Source organism: Phalacrocorax carbo, chromosome 1, assembly GCF_963921805.1.
Source record: "Phalacrocorax carbo chromosome 1, bPhaCar2.1, whole genome shotgun sequence".
NCBI lineage: Eukaryota > Metazoa > Chordata > Aves > Suliformes > Phalacrocoracidae > Phalacrocorax > Phalacrocorax carbo.
Window position 1 is genome coordinate 22,935,816 of NC_087513.1, and position 18,013 is coordinate 22,953,828.

At 42.0% G+C, this 18,013-nt stretch overlaps 1 long non-coding RNA gene across 1 annotated transcript; it reads left to right on the top strand.

The window, feature by feature from the left end:
• The first annotated feature begins 246 nt into the window (after positions 1–246).
• LOC135313933 (uncharacterized) lies at positions 247–8,858 on the top strand. Its single transcript, XR_010373437.1, has 3 exons — positions 247–338; positions 4,813–4,947; positions 7,389–8,858. It is a non-coding gene; the product is annotated as an uncharacterized LOC135313933 (long non-coding RNA).
• The last annotated feature ends 9,155 nt before the right edge of the window (positions 8,859–18,013 follow it).

The window sequence follows — 18,013 nt, forward strand, 5'->3', positions numbered from 1 at the left end:
ATTGTACCTGACTGTACACAGTTAAATCAATTAATAGAAGCAATGGCAGAGATAAGGCTCTTTTGAGAAACAATTAACTGAGGGCCCTGAACCTCAAGATTTAAGCCCTTTAATGTCCCTTTTATAAACTTAAACTTAACAAAGGGAATACTGTAAGATCAGAGGCCCTGGAAAGGAATGCGGTTATCAGCAGTTGCAAGAAGTTGCAAGAAGTGAGACAGATCCTGATTGCAGCAAGTACACGGCCACAGAAAAAGGAAGGGAACTGTGTTGGAAAGAGCTTTAGAGGGAAGGCTGCCGCGTCGATAAGGAATATAAGGTTGAAGGCAACTTCCCAGGTAGGTTACAGTGCTACATTCACCATCACAAACTTACTATGTGCCAATTTAAAGGTAATTAATTTTCGCTGGCCTTACCAGAAAATTTATACTAGTTTGTAAACTAACAATATGTATTTGTGCTTCTGCCAGTGCTGCTCTGTGGCCTTTCCTTGGCTTTTCTGCTTCCCCCCATGTATTTGCAGACATCAAGTGTGTCTGTGGCAGCATGCAGGTCGAATACGCTGAGATCTTTATGTCTCCTTCGTTAAGACAGTCTCACCCTTCCCTGTATGATTCTGAGGAGATGGGTGAGCAAAAACTGTAACAGCTCCTCTTGTGGAGTTGATTATTTTATGAAAAATATTATGTGATGGTTCTCTATGGCCACAGGGGAGTTATGAAGTAGTCCTTTTTTGTACTATAATCTATTGTTGAAACTAGAATTAATTATTCCCGATTTCCTTGAGGCTTTACTCAGCCTGCAGCAAAACACACAGACTGTCCTTTTTGCTGCTTGCTTACTGTTATCGCCTGCTTCTAATGGTAAAATAACAAATAGGCTGCATTTTCTTATTGACTGGGACTCTGGGATGTGAATGTCATAGCAGTAGGCTTTCAAAAGTAATGGTCGTGCCCATTGCCTTCTTTGTGTGAACATTTAAATGACAGGACAGTGACCTGTGGCAAAACCTTTTACATCCCCAGAGTGCATTTGGGGGCTTCTCTCTCAATGTGGGCATAATTAAGCTTGGCAGAGTTAAAAGACCTACAAACCAAGGCAAGAGGCATTTCAATACAATTCTTCAATGCATGGGCAGTTACCATTCCTGTCATGCTAAGGGGAACCAATGCAAGATGTCTTTTCTGGCAAAGGCAGCACATTTGTTCTAAACACCAGTCTGTTTTACAGCAAAATACCATGGTAAGCTAATGTTTCTTAACACCACTTCTTATTATCTTCAGTCTCCATTTTATGTAGGATTAGACTGAGTATACCTTAAGGAAATCCTTATCACCAGCTAATAAGGCAAATATGTCCTTAACTGCAGATAACACATAGTGATCTTTATGCCATGCTACTGGTGTTCTTGAAATGATGAGAGATGGGTGTGAGCCCATCTTTTATTACTGCCACAGCAACATGCTCCACCTCACCCCATGTAGCCTTCTTTATACACCTAGTGGTCTGCCTCTCTTTTCAGTAGTGTGAAAGAGTGGATAAGCTTAAGCAGCCTCTTCAGTGTTTGGTTTCATCTGTTCCAACCTCAGTTTCCCCCTGAAAGACATCAGCCAACTGCCTTGTCCAGCAATTGCAACAATCTTTGCTTTGGGATAGAGCCCAATATTTTCTTTAAAACTTTGGATTGATTTTAAGCATGGGCATTGAAACAAATTCTCTCTGCCAGTCCTTATCCCTCTGTTTCTTAACATAGAGGTTTAGCAAACAGTGTATGAGTTTTAGCTAATTCTTCTAGAAAGCTCTGTAAAAGGCTTTTCCCAGCAGGGGTTTTAGAAGCACCAGGTTTTCTGTAACTTTTCTTCTTTTACTAGTTTTCACAACTTTTCCTGTTTGAAATATAGAAGCAGAAAACCTTGAACCAAGCTTCATTTGAAAGTGTTTTTTGTTATGTATTGTAACATTCAAGTTGTTTACTGTCTTCTGAACTTAATGGGTGCCCTTGAAGAGGGTCCATTTACTCCTTCTGCCTGACCTGTATCTTATTTTTCTGTGTGATGCTGTTGCACCTACCTAGCAGCTTTACCAGGTCTCTCTCCCTGACTTAGCAATTATTACTGTATTTTCGAGGCTCAAATCAATGTCTGGAGTCGCCTCAGTTTGTGTATCCTACACTAACATGCTTTTTGAAACAAGGGTTAGCAACATTTCAGGAGCACTTTCCTAGACTTTCTCCAATTTACACAAGCACGTTACCAGGAGCTCAGTGGAGTGGTGATGTTCTTGCCCTTATACAAACAGAGGCTTCTGGGTTTTGAACCCAATGAGATCCAAGCACCTGTGAATGTCATTGATATCTCTCCCGAGATATGCGACAGTGCTCGGGGCCTGATTCTGTACCAGTTTTGCTGTACACCATTCAAAAGAAGCCATGTACCATCTTTGTTACTCCTCCTGCAGTTTTATGACCCTTCCTTCGGTGTGATGAATTGCTAAACTCATAATGTTTCACCAAACTCTTAATCCAGCCACATACTGGGAAAATGTGGTAATTTCTGTTTGAAACTCTGCTATGGCAGCAGAAGAGCTTTGCAGTCACAAGTGGCTTTGTGGACAGGTGATCCTGCAAAGTCATTCAATCAGCACTATTTTGTCTGCCGACTTACAGAAATTGCTACCTATAGAGTAGCTCCTTTATTCTCAGAAAAGTAATCAATTATGTGATTAGGTATTAGAAACTCCCACACTCCCCATGCAGGTGGAGCAGTAGATTTTTTTGCAAGCATCCAGCCTTCTGAAACTTTTTAATCTCCTAGATAAGTCATTTTCTCACATTGCAGCAGCTGCAAGGTGATGAGGTCTCTTTAGTTTCATTCAGCTGGCTTCTCCCTTTTCCTCATTTTCAGCTTAGGATTTCAGCCTCATTCCAAATTGGCAGGACTCTCACTCTGCAAATAACAACCATTTGTTAAGATTGGATCCCATCAGGGCATTCATACTGCACAGTTTTGCATCATTTGTGATGGTTGTAACAATATTTGATGACAACAGGAGCCTGGACTTGACCTGCAAGATTCCTTCCCAGCACTGTGACGTTCCTGTTACAAATCACACAAGCAAAACAGCAAATGGCAAACAGAATAAAAACCTAAATCATAACATATAGGTAAGAGACAGCACAAGACTGAGTTCCCTGGTAAGGCACAGTCCCCTACATTAACCCCCCTGTCCAGTGACTCATTGTACCTCAAACCCACACTGCACTACAAAACTAAATTACAACAGAGCTCAGATCTTCACAACTACATAAAAAGCTGTGTAGACCAGAAAACACCTTTTTGGTTTAATATTAAAGTAACATGAGAAGGCTGGATTCTCCTTCAAGAGTTCCCTATTTTCAGTTGTTTCCTTCTATAGTCGTGTATGCATAGTTATCAGCCATTCTGCTTTAATAGCTAGAAAAACTTTCCCTAAATATTCCTAGACCTTCCTTTCCCTGATGTTCAGTAAGTGTGAGCATCTTCTTTCATTGTTTCCTTTCTTTCTTTCCTAGGTGTCTTAGACCAAAACAAGTCCTGAAGAAATTTCTCAGAGTCCCACATGGCAGAGAAGACAAAAAGAAATTGAGGGTAGCTGTGTTGGCTGGCAGCTGTGTTGGCTGGCAGTAGCTCCCACTGCTGTGTTGATCATGCATTCTCTCTCATTATCTTACCTGGAATGAAGAGGTTTGACCTACGGGATTCTGCATGCTCTCTTTCTTCCCTTATGTCTACTTTTTGCCATTCTCCTGATAGATCCAGTCTATATGGCTGGAGGGATCTGCCTAACAGGGAATTTCCCTGCTGTAGTGCAAGCTGCGGAGAGTATGAATGTGTGAATAGCCTGGAAGGATCATGGTTAAGAGGGCATGAGGAACAAGATTACTGAGCTTGGGCTCAGTGACCTTCTCCTTTCCATTCATGAGTTCTGCAGTGAGCATAACTCAACCTGAACTAATAATAGCTATGCAATATTTGCTCAACAAGCAAACAAAAAGAACAACAGTAACAAGAGCTTAACCAAGGCTTGTGTTTGTTTTCTGAGGTACAAATTGATAAAAGTCTAGCTTAGACATAAATATCAGTTTCATTCGATCTTTTGGTTAAGGGGATGGACCTCAGCGTAAGGTGATGCTTTGGGAGGAAATGGCAACAGATGAGGATGCTTGGATTGTAAACGTTGTAGCTTTCCCTCTTTATTTAATGAAATAAGTGTAATCATAGAGAGGAAAGCAGACAAATGTTTCACACATATGGCAAGCTTCAGCAGTCAATCAAAGAATTCCCCCAACACAATGAACACAATCTTTCCAGCTCTAGGCCCTTGCCACAAAGCTGATAGCTCTACTGTTCTGGAAAGCAATCACATGCCTCACACTTCTCCCTGCAGGTGCAGTTTTCCTGGTTAATTCAACCGTAAACACTATTTTTGCATTCTCTAATACAGGAGTAAGTTGCAATCCTGCAATCAGGAAATGTCATGATCAGAAGTCATTATGGTGAATTCTCTGAAGTAATGCAAAGGCACACAGGGAATAGCTTACCATGATTTTAAAGATTTTACACAGGGGCTGCTAAATTCTCAGAAACAGTAAGCAGTAACTGAAGCCAAATGATAGTTTATTGCTTCCCCCCCTCCCCTGCCCCTTTTTTCCTCCTCAAAGCACGAAGGGAAATTAAAGATAAATCTGGTTTTATGAAATAGAAATAGGTTTTTATTATAAATAAATCTTGGGCAAAAACAGAGCAAGAGCACTGATGTTTCTCTTTTTGGCAGGTAATGTGGTAAACTATTGGACAGGTGACTTCAGGAAGTAAAATACTCCATACCGCTGCAAGTGTTTGGCGATCTGTTAAAATAGCAGCTGTCCCACTCTCAATCATAAGGAAAAGGCAATTCTTATAGCCTCAGGTAAGCAGACAAGCTTCAGCACAACTTGAATCCTGGCTCTTTTGCTCTTTACCAGAGACCACACACTGCCCCGGGCATTTCACACAGCAAGCGGACACATCTGTAATCAGCCAGAAAGAGGAAGGGCGTTCACTAATGTGGGCAGTTGCCCAGACCTTAAGAAATGTCAGTTCAGTTCTTGTGCTCTTACAGACATCCTATGGGATTTTATACAAATCATTCAGTTTGCCTGGTCCAGATACTTAAAAAGACCTTTTTTTATTTTTTCTAATGCCTAAAACCTTTACATGCTCCTCCTCTAAAGAAGAATACACTATGAAGAGCTAGGTACCAAAGCTGCACAGGGATTAAACATCTAGCAAGTGTTAGAGAAAGAGTCACTCTTTTCTTCTAGGATAAACAGACACTTTTCTGTATAAGACTTCAGTGTTTGGAGAACTTATGGAGGAGTGAGAAGTATGACTGCAATTCTTCCTTCAAACTTACTGTCTTGAACCTGAGATTTCTGCCCACTGCCTGAGGCTCTCCCAGTTCCCAGGGTCCAAGGTACGGGGAAGGAGGATGGGAAGTGCAAATGGATCAGTACAGGATGGGAAGGAGAAACTGCTCCTTCTACAGATTTTAAAGACCGAACAAGCTGGAGGGCAAGTAAGCTGCTCCTTGGTTGTGTAGCATACTTGGATTCCAGCTATTTTGCTTTAATCAAGTCATCAAGGATGATTTTTTTTAATTTTAAAATAATTTTATCTCTTTTTCTTAGTGAATATGTGATTCTTGTTTGCAAAATGCAGCTGCTTCAAACAAAGGAAGTAAGAGCATTGCTACACCTATATAGCCCAAGTCCTTAAGGTCCCAGTCAATGAGGGAAGGACAGGGCAAAGAGAGGAAAGGAGAACTTTGATTCTGCATAAGCACACAGAAGAACAGAATCCAGCCACTAATTTCCTAAGTACCAAAACCGCCTGGAGCATGTCTTCCAGAGAAGGAGCAAAATGGACACGCTTCAGGAAAGCCTAATTTTTAGATCCTAGTCAACGCAAGTATGAGAGGTATGAGTTGCTAGGCCTGAAGAAGCCGAGGCAGTTCCATTTATTCACAGGCAAGGGACCTTCACTGTTAAAACCCTGATAACTATGAACGTAGGCGCTAGGAGTACAAGCCAGAGTTTTGAAGTTCATGGTATTAGACTTCTGCATCTCATTGCCATCTACAAACTGAGGTGGACACAAAAGCTGACCTTCTGGATCTGACTCTCCATATTTGTTTTGCTCCTCTTCTCATACCATTTTCCCAAGGCTTTTTATCACGGCAAAAGCCCTAAAAATGCTTAGTGGTCAGCTTGCCTGATAATAAGGGTCTATATGAATATTTAAAAGGTTGCATATCTAGTGGAGCGAGTGTGTGACTGGAGGGTATGCACCCCACTAATGTGAGCAGGCAAGGGCGAGAAATGAACCCCACTCCTGCATCAGCTCTTGCCTAGGGGCATTGTCCCCCACCTTATGCTATGTAAAGGGGTAAAACCTTTACCACGTGCCACGTATGGCTTCCTGATGTTAAGACACTCCCTGGCTCCTGCACAGTGCTGCAGTCTGGCTTCCGTTCCTCACAGCCTGGGAAGGTGCAAGCTCTTGCTGTCATGGAAGGGAAGAATGCGATAGGCTTGTAGGGAGGGACCAAACAATTAACAGTGTTAAACTAAGCAAGTTTTTATTGCCTTGGTATATCTGGTTGTGCCTGCTTTGGTTGCTAGCATGTGCTGAGGACTGTGATCTTGAAGGATCACAGCTGTTACCAACCCATGATACAATCACACCTTCAGTTTGTGAACTTATCCTGAGGGGTGTATCTGTGCTTCACACTGTGTATGGAGTAAAGGTAGATGAGCCAACATTGTAGAAAAGGTGGGGCTAGTTATCAGATGTGGAATTCCATGCTACTATGGCTTATTTAGAAGCCCAGGTATTCCCAGGTAATACAGAGTTGTGCTGAACAGACAGACACATGAGTACAGGAATGGGTAATATTTTTCAAGTAAATATACTTGGCAAAAGCTGCTAACAAAAATAATCAATTTTCATCAGTCAGAACTGATGCCATTGACTCCCTGCGCCTCGATGATGTTTAAAATATTGCTGACTGCTGCTGTGCTGATACAAGTAATGCAAATCCACACACTGTCTGACAGTGAAAAACACAAGAAAACAGAGGCGCCAGGGCCAAACAGTCTATTGCAGCAGGAAATGTTTTCAGAACAAAAAGTGACTGGGTCAAGCACAAGCTTTGTGATAGCAGTTATTCTGGCAGCTGAATAGTCTGTTGGGGGAGGCAGGTCAGTTCATCTCCCTTGACATAGAGTACTTCTTTCCTTTATTAATTGGCTGCGTTGACTTGCTGGTTTTGGTCTCTAGGTTTTGTTTACTTCTTTTTTATTTTTTTAGGGTAAGAAAATAAAGATGTATGGCAGGAGAAGCCACAAGAATCTGTGGGCAGAAATGCCTCTCCACTGGCAATGTCTGATTTTCAGTAACCTTGGCATACATCATATGAATGGGCTAGGAGATAAACCCCAATCCAGACACAGGTCACTGTTATTGCAGCAATCCATCTAGCTTCACGCTGACTTTCGATATACAGGAAATTTTCAAGCAAGCAAAAATCTTGTGGGAGGTGGGGGTACATCAGGGCATGGAATCTGACTTCCATATCAGTTTCGGGGATTTTCCCTTCTCAAGCCTAAATCATCTAAATGAGAACATTCCTGAGGTAACAAGAACACGTCTCTCACCCCAAGCCGCCCACCAGAAGTCTTCAAACAAAACATAACAAGTGATTCATGGTGATATGAACTCCCCTGACACAAGCACAGCCAAGACTAATATTATGGTACAATATTATGGTACAATATGTTATGCTTGATTAAACAAAATGTTTTGGTACTCACATTTGACAAGCTTTTTCGTAAAGTAATTGTGTCAAACTACGCATCTGAGTCAGGAAACTTTGATTTGTTACAAGGCTGAGTTTTCCTCCTTTCACTTCCTTGTTTCTCTGGCAAGAAGCAGCTCACACCATCGTTGTAACACCTGAGTGTACATTACATGTCCAGACTGTCTTGCTGAACCTGCAAGGGGGTGCAACAAGTAAGGAAGACCTCACTGGAGAGGTGCAAGGACGGTGCTGTGGCTCAGCAGAGAGCTTGAGGGTGACTGGACTGTTTTTGCAGTGTGCCTCAGATAATTGGAACATGGGCAGAGAACACTGAAATGACTGAGAGGCTCTGAACTGCATTAGCCAGGTTCAGGTAACCTCACTAGCCTGGCTTCAGTGCCTGTTCAGTGGGCAGCAGGTTCGGAGTGAGCAGGAGGAAGCAGAAGTAGCATGGGTAAGAAGTGAGCCCTGAGCCAGGAGTGAGAGTCCCTGTACTGCTGGAAGAGATGGCTGAGCATAGGGAAGCAGTAACAAAGATCCAGGCCCAGACAGGGGCAGAACACCACTGGTCTTTTTCACACAAGCCTCACCTAGAGGAAGGTCAATAACCACTGAAGCAGACCAGATGATCAGCTCCCCTCACTCACCCAACACAATTATCCAGCAGACAAAAGATAGTAGGCAGCGACCATGTGGAGGGACAGCATAACCAGATGCTGCAACTTTTAGATTCAGAACTGCCCGACGAGATGGATTTTGTAGCAAGTCAGTAGGTGTGTCCTGATAGGACGTTCCATGTATGACTGCCCGAAATGAGCATGATCCTATGAGCATGATCATCAGCTGAGAAACCAGCTGGCGCAGGAATTCTACCATGAAATAACTGCTGACGAGTTCAGCTTCCCTGGAGGGGTATAAAGCCTGATTAGCATAAGTAAGGATCAAGACTTTAATTGGATTGTGTCACCAATGTTTTCATATGCTTTAAATTTTCAAGATCAGCTTCCTGAAGTACATAAATCATTGACAAAATACTGTACAAGTTCAACATGCTTATAAATCATCTTTAAACTATGTCACATGCCATTGCCTGTACATCTTGATCAAACTGTGAGAAAGGCAGGGAGGGCAAGATCAAAGCAAGCAGGAAACTTCTAGTGTGGCTGGACTGGTAAAAATATCTGCCTGTTGCCATGTTTGTATAATCACTCACGTTGTGGCTGTCGGACAAGAACTGATACTTGTGGCCTTCTGCACATGGCAGTTCACCAGTGGTAGCTAGGGTGCTGTAGTTCAAGAAAGAACAGGCACCGTGACTACAAGGCAGTTAATTGCGAGTGAGAGCCAAGCCTCTGCTCTTCGTACTGCTCTTCATATGTAGTTTTTAAAGTCATTCCTACCATATCTCAGCCAAGATAAGGTTTATTTTAACTAATGTCTTTTGTAGCCCTGATTTATTTCTTTGGGCTTTTATTGCCAAGATGTTCAAAACTACCTCTCCTTTGCATCTTTAAAAAGCACCACATGATTTGTGTTCTAATGCTTTTGTCAATGTAAACTGATGTACTGAGATCTGTGTAGCATTTAAAAGACAGACACTTTATCAAAAAGTTTGCAGGCATGTCGAATTAGAGCAGCGTCTTGAAAAGAAGAAACCTTGTCTCATTTGTGAGACAGCGAAGGCAAGCTTAAAATAGTTAAACTTCCCGCTGAGTTGTTTTTATTGCTGGAAATATACTTGCTTTCCTTGAATAACAATTTGGGACTTGAAGCAGTGCATAAAAATTAAGTATTTAAGAGCAATCTTGCTTTTTGAAACAGACATTCACTCAGCATGAGCAACCTATGAAGTTTGCATAGACAATATAAGCAGTTATTCAGACATACAGTAAAAGATCTCAGAAGGAAGATAATTCCCTTGCAGCACTTAGTCTGAGGCATTTTTTACTTCAACCTGGCAGGTCTTTGTGTAGCCAAAATCCATGCTGAGGCCCCACACCTTCTTAGCTGCATTGTGTCATTATCAAAGTTCATCAGAACCTTAGCCACAGCTTTCTGAGAAGAGTACATGGTGCAAGCACTGTGAAAAGGGTAATCCATGCCCAAGAAGAAACTTTGGAGGACAGATGACAAGCCTCCCTCCAGCAGCTTGTCTTGTTTGCCCTTTCTCCCTCAACCCCCAAGAAAAGATTCATCAGCAGTTGTTACAAGTCCCTATTGCTGGAGGCCAGTGAGAGGCTGGACCTAGAATTCAGCCTGTTGCCCAGCGCTGAACTGGTATCTGTGCAAGTTTGGCTTTGTTTTCATTGCTGCTAGGGGTGAAAGGGACATGTAGCGCATACAACAGAATAAAAAAATAAGGATAGAGTCTCCATTACTGTGCATCTTTCCCTCCCTAAAAGTGAAACTAGTTTAGATCAATAAAACAAAAGCAGTGTTCCTACAGAAACCACATGAATTTGAAGAGTAGGAGAAATGTTTACAATCATAGCTAGATATCATCACAGCCCCAGGCAAAGGCAATTCACCATTAATATTAGACTGTAATTGTATATTACATATACCTGTGCAACTCTTCTCTCCAGCATTGCTGCTTCTGTCCATGTCCTCTGCTCTCCATGGGCCTGAAGCAATAGTACTGCAGCAGCTGTGACACTTTAAGGGTGTAAGGGTTGAGGTTTGTGGGGAAAGGAATTAGCCTATATTAGATTTGTTGAGGGAGGAATTAGCCTACATTAGGTCTGTTGATGTAACTGAAAGAAGAGATATGCTTCCAGCTTCATTTGACTTTCACAGATTTGGGCATATGAAATCAAGAGTTAATGTTAAATTCTGTCTTATTGATCATGGACCCAAAAATTCCTCTTACAGTGCAAATTCGATAATATCAAGGGTCATCGATCAACAACTTGTGGCACAGGAGCATATTAGGAATGGCCCACAGTGCAGTTTGGGAGAGTGCTGGGAAATTCTGCAGTTTAGAAATTCATCTATGGAAGGCAAAAGTTTCTAGTTTCTTCTGAATTCAGTGGAATCCTTTGAATTTAGAAGACTCAGACAGTCTCTGCCCTTCAGAGGCAAGGTACTGCCAATTGGTTGATTGGTATCCTCTTGCCTCTCTCTGAGGCTGCATCCCTCAGCTCCCACTGATCTTCTACCAGAGCTGCTCTTAACCTCTAAATTGAGAAAGAAAATACAGCTTGGCATGTGCTCTTAAAAAAGTTGCTTCTCCAGCTTTAGAGCTCCGTCATCTTTGTGAAGATGATCCTTTTATTTGGGCTCGAACACAATTTTTAACTGAAGCTGTTAAAGCTCCATACCTAACACTGCTTTTAAAATTTGGTATATCTCCGATGAATCACATAGTATCCTGAGATCTGTATTGTATCAAGTTGCCTTTTTACAGCTCTAGGCTAAAAACTTAAAAGCAAAGCATATTTAAAAGGCTGAACGAAAGAAAGGAAACACAAAAGGTTTGTTTGGCTCACGACCAGGCCAAGGTTGCTATCTGGAGAATAGTCTGAAACACAAATCACAAAATATGGAGAATTGCCACATCATCAGTTATTTTTAGCAGAGTGAAGAGGAATGAACTCAGTTTTAGGAAAGATGTAAGATTAAAGATGCAGCCTTAAAATTAACTTTGGTTGAGATTTTTTCCTTGAACAGGTATTGAACACTGTGATTTGCATTTTACATATCCCTTGTAGATGTCTGCTCTTCTGTATACAAATTGAAAATACACCATGTTTTTATACAGTAAAAGCAGTAAGATTGAATAAACAACTATGTAGTTAAAATGTAGTATGAAAAACAAGAGTAAGAGTAATTTGGGAAAAAACCCAGTTCTGTACATTTTTAAGGCCTTGCATTTCAATACCTCAGGTGTCAGCTTGCCTGATAACTTTCACAAAATTTCAGAGGGGCGATATCCAAAGATCTACTCATTCAACTTACACCTTGCCAGGTTGTTATACATAATGTATTTCTGCCCTCTGGCCCTAATTCAGAAGATATCCTCGTTCTTTTCAAGTGCTATAGTTCTTAATCTTGTAAATCCTTTAGACTTCAACGGATCTGAAGTTGTGATGGCATTCATGCAGATACTGATAAGCACATGAAGTAACGCTCTAGAAACCAATTTGCTGTGAGACACAGACTCAGACCTACTGCTCTCCCGTGTATATGGGAGGCAAATAGTGATAGCAGTGTCAGCCGATCAGCTATGCCAGGTCATGGTGAGAGAGGAATGACAATCTGTTAATCGGTTCTAGAGTTGTAGCCCATGACTTCCTTTGCGTCCTCACGCTGTAGCCAATGTCAAATGTTAAATAGTTATTCCTGACTTTCATTGAACTTGGTGTAGTCAGCTTGCTGCAGAGGAAAATCCCTGCTGCTACACAGTCCCAAACCGACTGCACACTGGTCTGCTTCTGACAAGTCATACTGCACTGTCCAGGATGTTGCCTTTTTATCAAAATAGATTTTCCTCCTTTAAAACAAATTAAATGAAAACTGATGAAGGATCGAAATTCACCTCAGGTAAAATAACTGCTCCGTAAAGTCAAGGAAATATTTTGGACACAAACTGTCAGACTCTGCTGAAGCCTTCCTTATGGCTGAGGGTGGCCACTGTGCCAGTGGAAGGGCTGGGCAGCCACTCTTGCACTCGTGACTGGAAGCATTTGTTAGCAAGTAATAATACGAAAGAGGAGGGAGGGGAGCAAGGGTGTAGAGTTTTCTCAGTTCTTTGGAAATTCAAGCTACTTCCCACTGTGGTACTCAAAAAATGACTCCTGGTGTGTGTGTGCAGGTGATCTACAGGCCCTGTTGGCACATTGAGGACCATATCCTCCTCTCTTTTTCCTCACACAAACTGAGAATAATCCAACTGAACTTCATGTTGCTGAAGTAGGGAGAAGAGTCAGATCTGAGGTTTTGCTTTCTCTTTTTTTTTAATTAAGCTTTTCTAGCAAGTTATCACTTGCATGCCATGCAAGACGTCCCCTTGCAGAAACCTTAAGTGCTGTTGGCAGAAATGTTCCAGTTTAATTAAGCTATTAAAAGAGACTGCTACCTTTAATATAGGAGGAGGGCTACTTTCAGGGATAGCTACAGCAGAAATAGCTTCCTCCAGCAGAAATAGCTTCCTCCAGCAGAAATGAAATGGCTAGGGGAAAAGGAGCCAGTAGCTGGACACAGTGTAAATATGGATTAAATAGCAACCCAAAGGAAGAATAAGGAACAGGTCAGCGAGGAGGAGTTGAAGACCGAGAAAAGAGCATGAGTAACAGTTTTAAAGAACATGACTTCTCATGTGAAAAGTAATGAAATGCTAGACTATCTTTCTGACAATACTGGGTAAGGAAGTAGAGATCACTCTGTGAAATGATAATTTGCAAACTGGAAGGTAGAAAGTGCTATTTTAAAATGCAGCCCACCTCATTCAAAAAGAAGCTATTTTTAAAGATTAGATTGTAGGTGCACAGGATGGAGGAACTGTGTATGAAGACAAGCTCAGAAGAAATAAGAAAAATAAAAAGTTAACACCCAAAGTATTTATTTATGATCCTGAAAGCAGTTCTTCAGACTGGATGCATGAGAAACCTCTGAGAAATTGGAGAAAGTCTTCCAGTGCTAAATATCAGATTTCTGCAATTTGCAGTGAATGACCATGTGTGTAAAATAAAAATAATCTTGAATCAGAGAAAGAAGGTCAAACCAAAGGAGTAAAGAAGGAAAAAAATATTGAAAGGACAACAGGAAAAAAAGAGTTCTGCAAATTAATGTAAGAAAGAGGATGCATGAAAAGAAGCTTGTTGGAGGGGAAAGGGACTGAAAAGCATGATGGAAAAAGCGACAGTTCAGATATAGAGCCGGTAATGAGGTGGTTCCTGGGTGTCTCTGCCCTGCTCCAGGGATGTGGGGAGGTCAGAACCTTGCTCAGATTAGTCAAGGATCAAAGACTTCTGAAAGCCGCATAAAGCCAATTTTTCTTTTTAACATGGTTTGGGACACCTCTCAGCTTGTCCCATGTATACAAATGGAGTTTAAAGAAGAGAAATGGAATGAAAAGACTGAGAAGGAGGAAGAACATAAACAGGGGAAATAGAACTATTTTTACCTTTTCCTTTCCCCCAGTGCAGTGTCGAAGTGATGAAATGTAATTAATATTGATCCTCTGTGATTCAGAAACTGCCTGTAGCAGCTTCTTTGAATACATGTGCCACTTGCACAGCTGCTGTTGGTTTTCCAGGGGCACAGAACTGAACCAAGTACCACAAACCATGCAGAAGAGAGAAGGTACCACTGGTCATTACTCTGATGGGGGAGCTGAACGGAGGCAGTGGTTTTAGCAAGTGCATCTAAATAGATGCCTATTACAGCAAGGCTTTAAATTGTTAGGAACTGGGGAAGGCATTCATTAACTTGGTGCAGCAGTCACTAACACATACGGCCATGTTTGGGAGCACTCTTGTAAACAGAATATATCATAACTGCTCCAAGTTGTGACAGTTCATCATGAAGTTCATTGTCTGTGTCACCTGCACGCGCCCTCATACAAAACCTCCTAGAAAACCTGTGTCCTGGAAAGCTGGAGGCAAGAAGAGCAGAACCTGTGGGCTGTCAAAATGTCGCTGCTGATATATTTCTGCCTATCCATTTTCATGACAAAGTTGCCACTCTTCGCAGCCACAGTAAGGCACTGCATGTCACTGTCTCCCAGCCCATCTGTCCTATCAAATTGGCTTTTCTCCCTCTGGCTGTTTTGTGTTTCTCTGGTGTATGCAGGTTTTAATCCCTCCATCTGATTAGTTAGGAGAAAAAACAGTCTTAATCTGATAATAGCAGGATAATGTAGCACTGCAAAGATAGGGTGATTTAATTATATAATTATTTTTATTTATTTACTTATTTATGTGCTTTTCACCAGAATGCAATGGTTTTTGTTCCCAAGAAACTAAAAAGTCCTAAAAGCACACCGGATTTAAGAGCACTTTATGAAATACTGATACTCTCCAGTAAGAAGAGACTTCTCTGAGTTCGTTTTGGTAGCATGTTTTTACGCTGGTGTTTCTAATGGACTTAGCCTGTCCTTGGATTGTCTCTTCTTGGCTCAATTTGCCCAGCCTGGGAAGTTTTGTACATTCAGAAAAAAAAACCCAGGCAAATGTTCCCTGATTAGAAAAAGCAGCTGCCCTCCAAAGAAATTTCCTTGTAATTATTTCCACAATGATCTGGCTGAAATAACTTGCAGATTTTAAAGCTTAAATTGATAACATATCAGATGTTTTTGTTAAACAGAAGTGATTTATGCATGCCTTTTTAGCTATTGGTCCCTGTCTCAGAGAGATTAGCTGGGAATTTGGAAACCCATTTCTTTAACTTGTCTAAGTATGCTTATTAGACATCTTTTAAGACATGAAAACAGGTGTTTAATAGACCTTCCCTTTGTACTGAGGTGTGAAACCCTACTTGTTCACATCCAGAGGCACACATCTGGCACAGTCAGGATGGAAAGGCACATCTGGGTTACATGATGGCAGCGAGCCTCCAGCCTACCTCCCAAGCATACAAATACCCTCCAGAGGTCTATCTGGGACCTTCTCTGCTGATATCCCTCCTTGTTGGTGACTCCAGGTGACCACCCACAGATGTCTGCCTGCTCTCATCACAGGGGGGCCTGCAGGGCTGGGAGCTGTGGGGGGCACAGGCATCTGGAGAAGCAGCTTGTCCAGGACACAGCATGCCTGAGGCAGAACTCAAAGCATGCAGTCAGCAGCTGGACTAACTCGGGTGCAGATAAAGGCCACTGCCACTGACCTCAGACTTGAATTTGCGGAGCCCTTTTGAGCATCTTTAGCTGCTTCTGTTGGCAATATTTAGGCCTTTGATTTTAAGTTGAACATATTAAATATAATAAAAAATAAATACATTTTTTAACCTGTGTTGCTGAGTCCAGTTGAAGGCTTATGCCAAGGGAAAATTAAAATCACAGTGGGAATCTTCACAAAGAGGTAAAATTGTATTGTATGTAAAAACACACACACATACAGACACACACAAAGACAGAATTGTAAAACAAGAGCATCTATAGAAACCAGGCAGAGTAAAAGTGACCCTTCTCCATAATAAGCCATGGTATCATAGATCCATAGAATAGTTTGGGTTGGAAGGGGCCTTTGAAGATCATCTAGTCCAAACCCCCTGCTGTGGCCAGGGACATCTTTCACTAGATAACCTTGCTCAAAGCCCCACCCAACCTGACCTTGAACACTTCCAAGTAGTTAAGCTGCATTACCTTGTAGGTGGATGTAGACTTCACGTGGGACCTGGGGTCTGACTTCTGGTCAAACCAGCTGCTAGCATCTCCTCTAGGCTTGTGCCCTCTGTGCCAAGGCGTTTTGTTTTTGAGACACTGGACCCATCCGAAGAACACCCAGTCTATTCTCAACTGGCTCCCATGCATCCATGCCAGGCAGTCCATTCTGCGTGGTGAGAGCCTCCTTCCTAATGATTTGATGGCACTGAGCAAGCTTGACTCAGAGCACTGAATTTAATATATGAAAGCTTTTGCTAAGTTGGGTAAACAGATAAATTGATTGATTTTTAGGAAAACCCACCTCTGCCTGACATAATTATTTTGCCGTTTTGAGAAACTGGTATGTACATCCTGTGAATGCTGAAAGCGAATTAATCCAGGCTTTTCCAAGGAAGACGAGTTTCCTAAGAAAACAATTAACATAATCATTATAATGAGAAATGATCTAATGACATTTTTTTCCTCAGAAAAATGAAATGGGAAATATAATTCAGGTATCTTACTAATGGACACTTCTGGCAGGATAAAATATGGAAGGCCATTTTTTTATCACAGGCATTGGGTTTTTAGCTACAGTGAATTATTATCAATATCTAAAAGACCAGAAGATCTTAAAAGTTGAAGTTTCAAAAATAAGTGATGTAAAAAATTACATCTATCACAGATCGAAACTACAGGGCAGGAGAGGTGAACAGCCATTGAATTTACACAGGAGGACTGCAGATGCAGTGCTCTTTTTTTGGAAGCTTCTAATACTTGATTCCATTGTAACCTTTCATTAATAAGAATTTAGGTAATCGCACCTCCCCCCTCTGCCCCACATAAATGAGATTATTTTATGTAGAATATACATGCAGTACAGCCTGTTATTAATGTGGTCTCATACACTTCATCATATTTATAGTCTCAACAAATGTTAATGGTTTTGTTGAAATTTCCTTGTTGAATATTTGCTTTGCACTGAAATTTTAACTAGAAAATTTTATACAACACAACTGACCCATTTCTTACAGTTGTGCCTTGCTCTGCCGTGGAGCTGTGCTGGTTCCCCAGGCAGGCACTGTCCTGGGGCTGTGACCTGGTCCAGCCGAGTCCCACAGCTCCACCAACACTGTTGTTCAGCTCTGGGTGAACCTGTGTAACGCCAAGAACTACTCACAGCCTCGCCAGAGTGTTTTAAGCACCCTCAATGCTTTCTGAGCTCAGAAGAGATATTTAAGCAGCCTTTCATGTCTCTTACACCTGCAGGAGGTTCCTTCAGAAGGTCTTCTGCCCTCCTGGTCTTTTCTCTCACAGTCCTCACCTTTGTGCCCTGGTGCCAATGCTTCGTGTGATGATCTCGCAGGTGTGGGCAGACAGTGTGAACACATCTGTCCACTACTGCAGTTGCAGATGTTCTCCACCTCATTACAGAACTCCCGACAGTGATACCTCTCAAGCATAAGACCACCACATATTCAAAGCAACCCTTTTTCCCATGCCCCCTTTCACACATTGCCTCTGTGTCCCACCAGGTGTTCACAGGACATCCTCTCCTTGTCTGAGTAACATGTAAGGGGGGTTACTTCAGCCTTACACTGAGAGGGCTGGTCAGAGAGTGACTCCTGGGCCAGGTAAGGCTTGCAGGCAACTGAAGTGCAGTTCCTGAAGAAGGGTCATGTAATTTACCTGGCATCAGGGTTGTGCTGCTCAGGAAGCTGGACCCGTGGTGGGAGGGAGTGAGTCAAAAGGGGCTGCTGAGGCTGGCTGTTAGACCAGCCGGGACCCTGCTTGGTCCTGTGGCAGAGCAAAGGGACCTTTAGATCCCAGGGA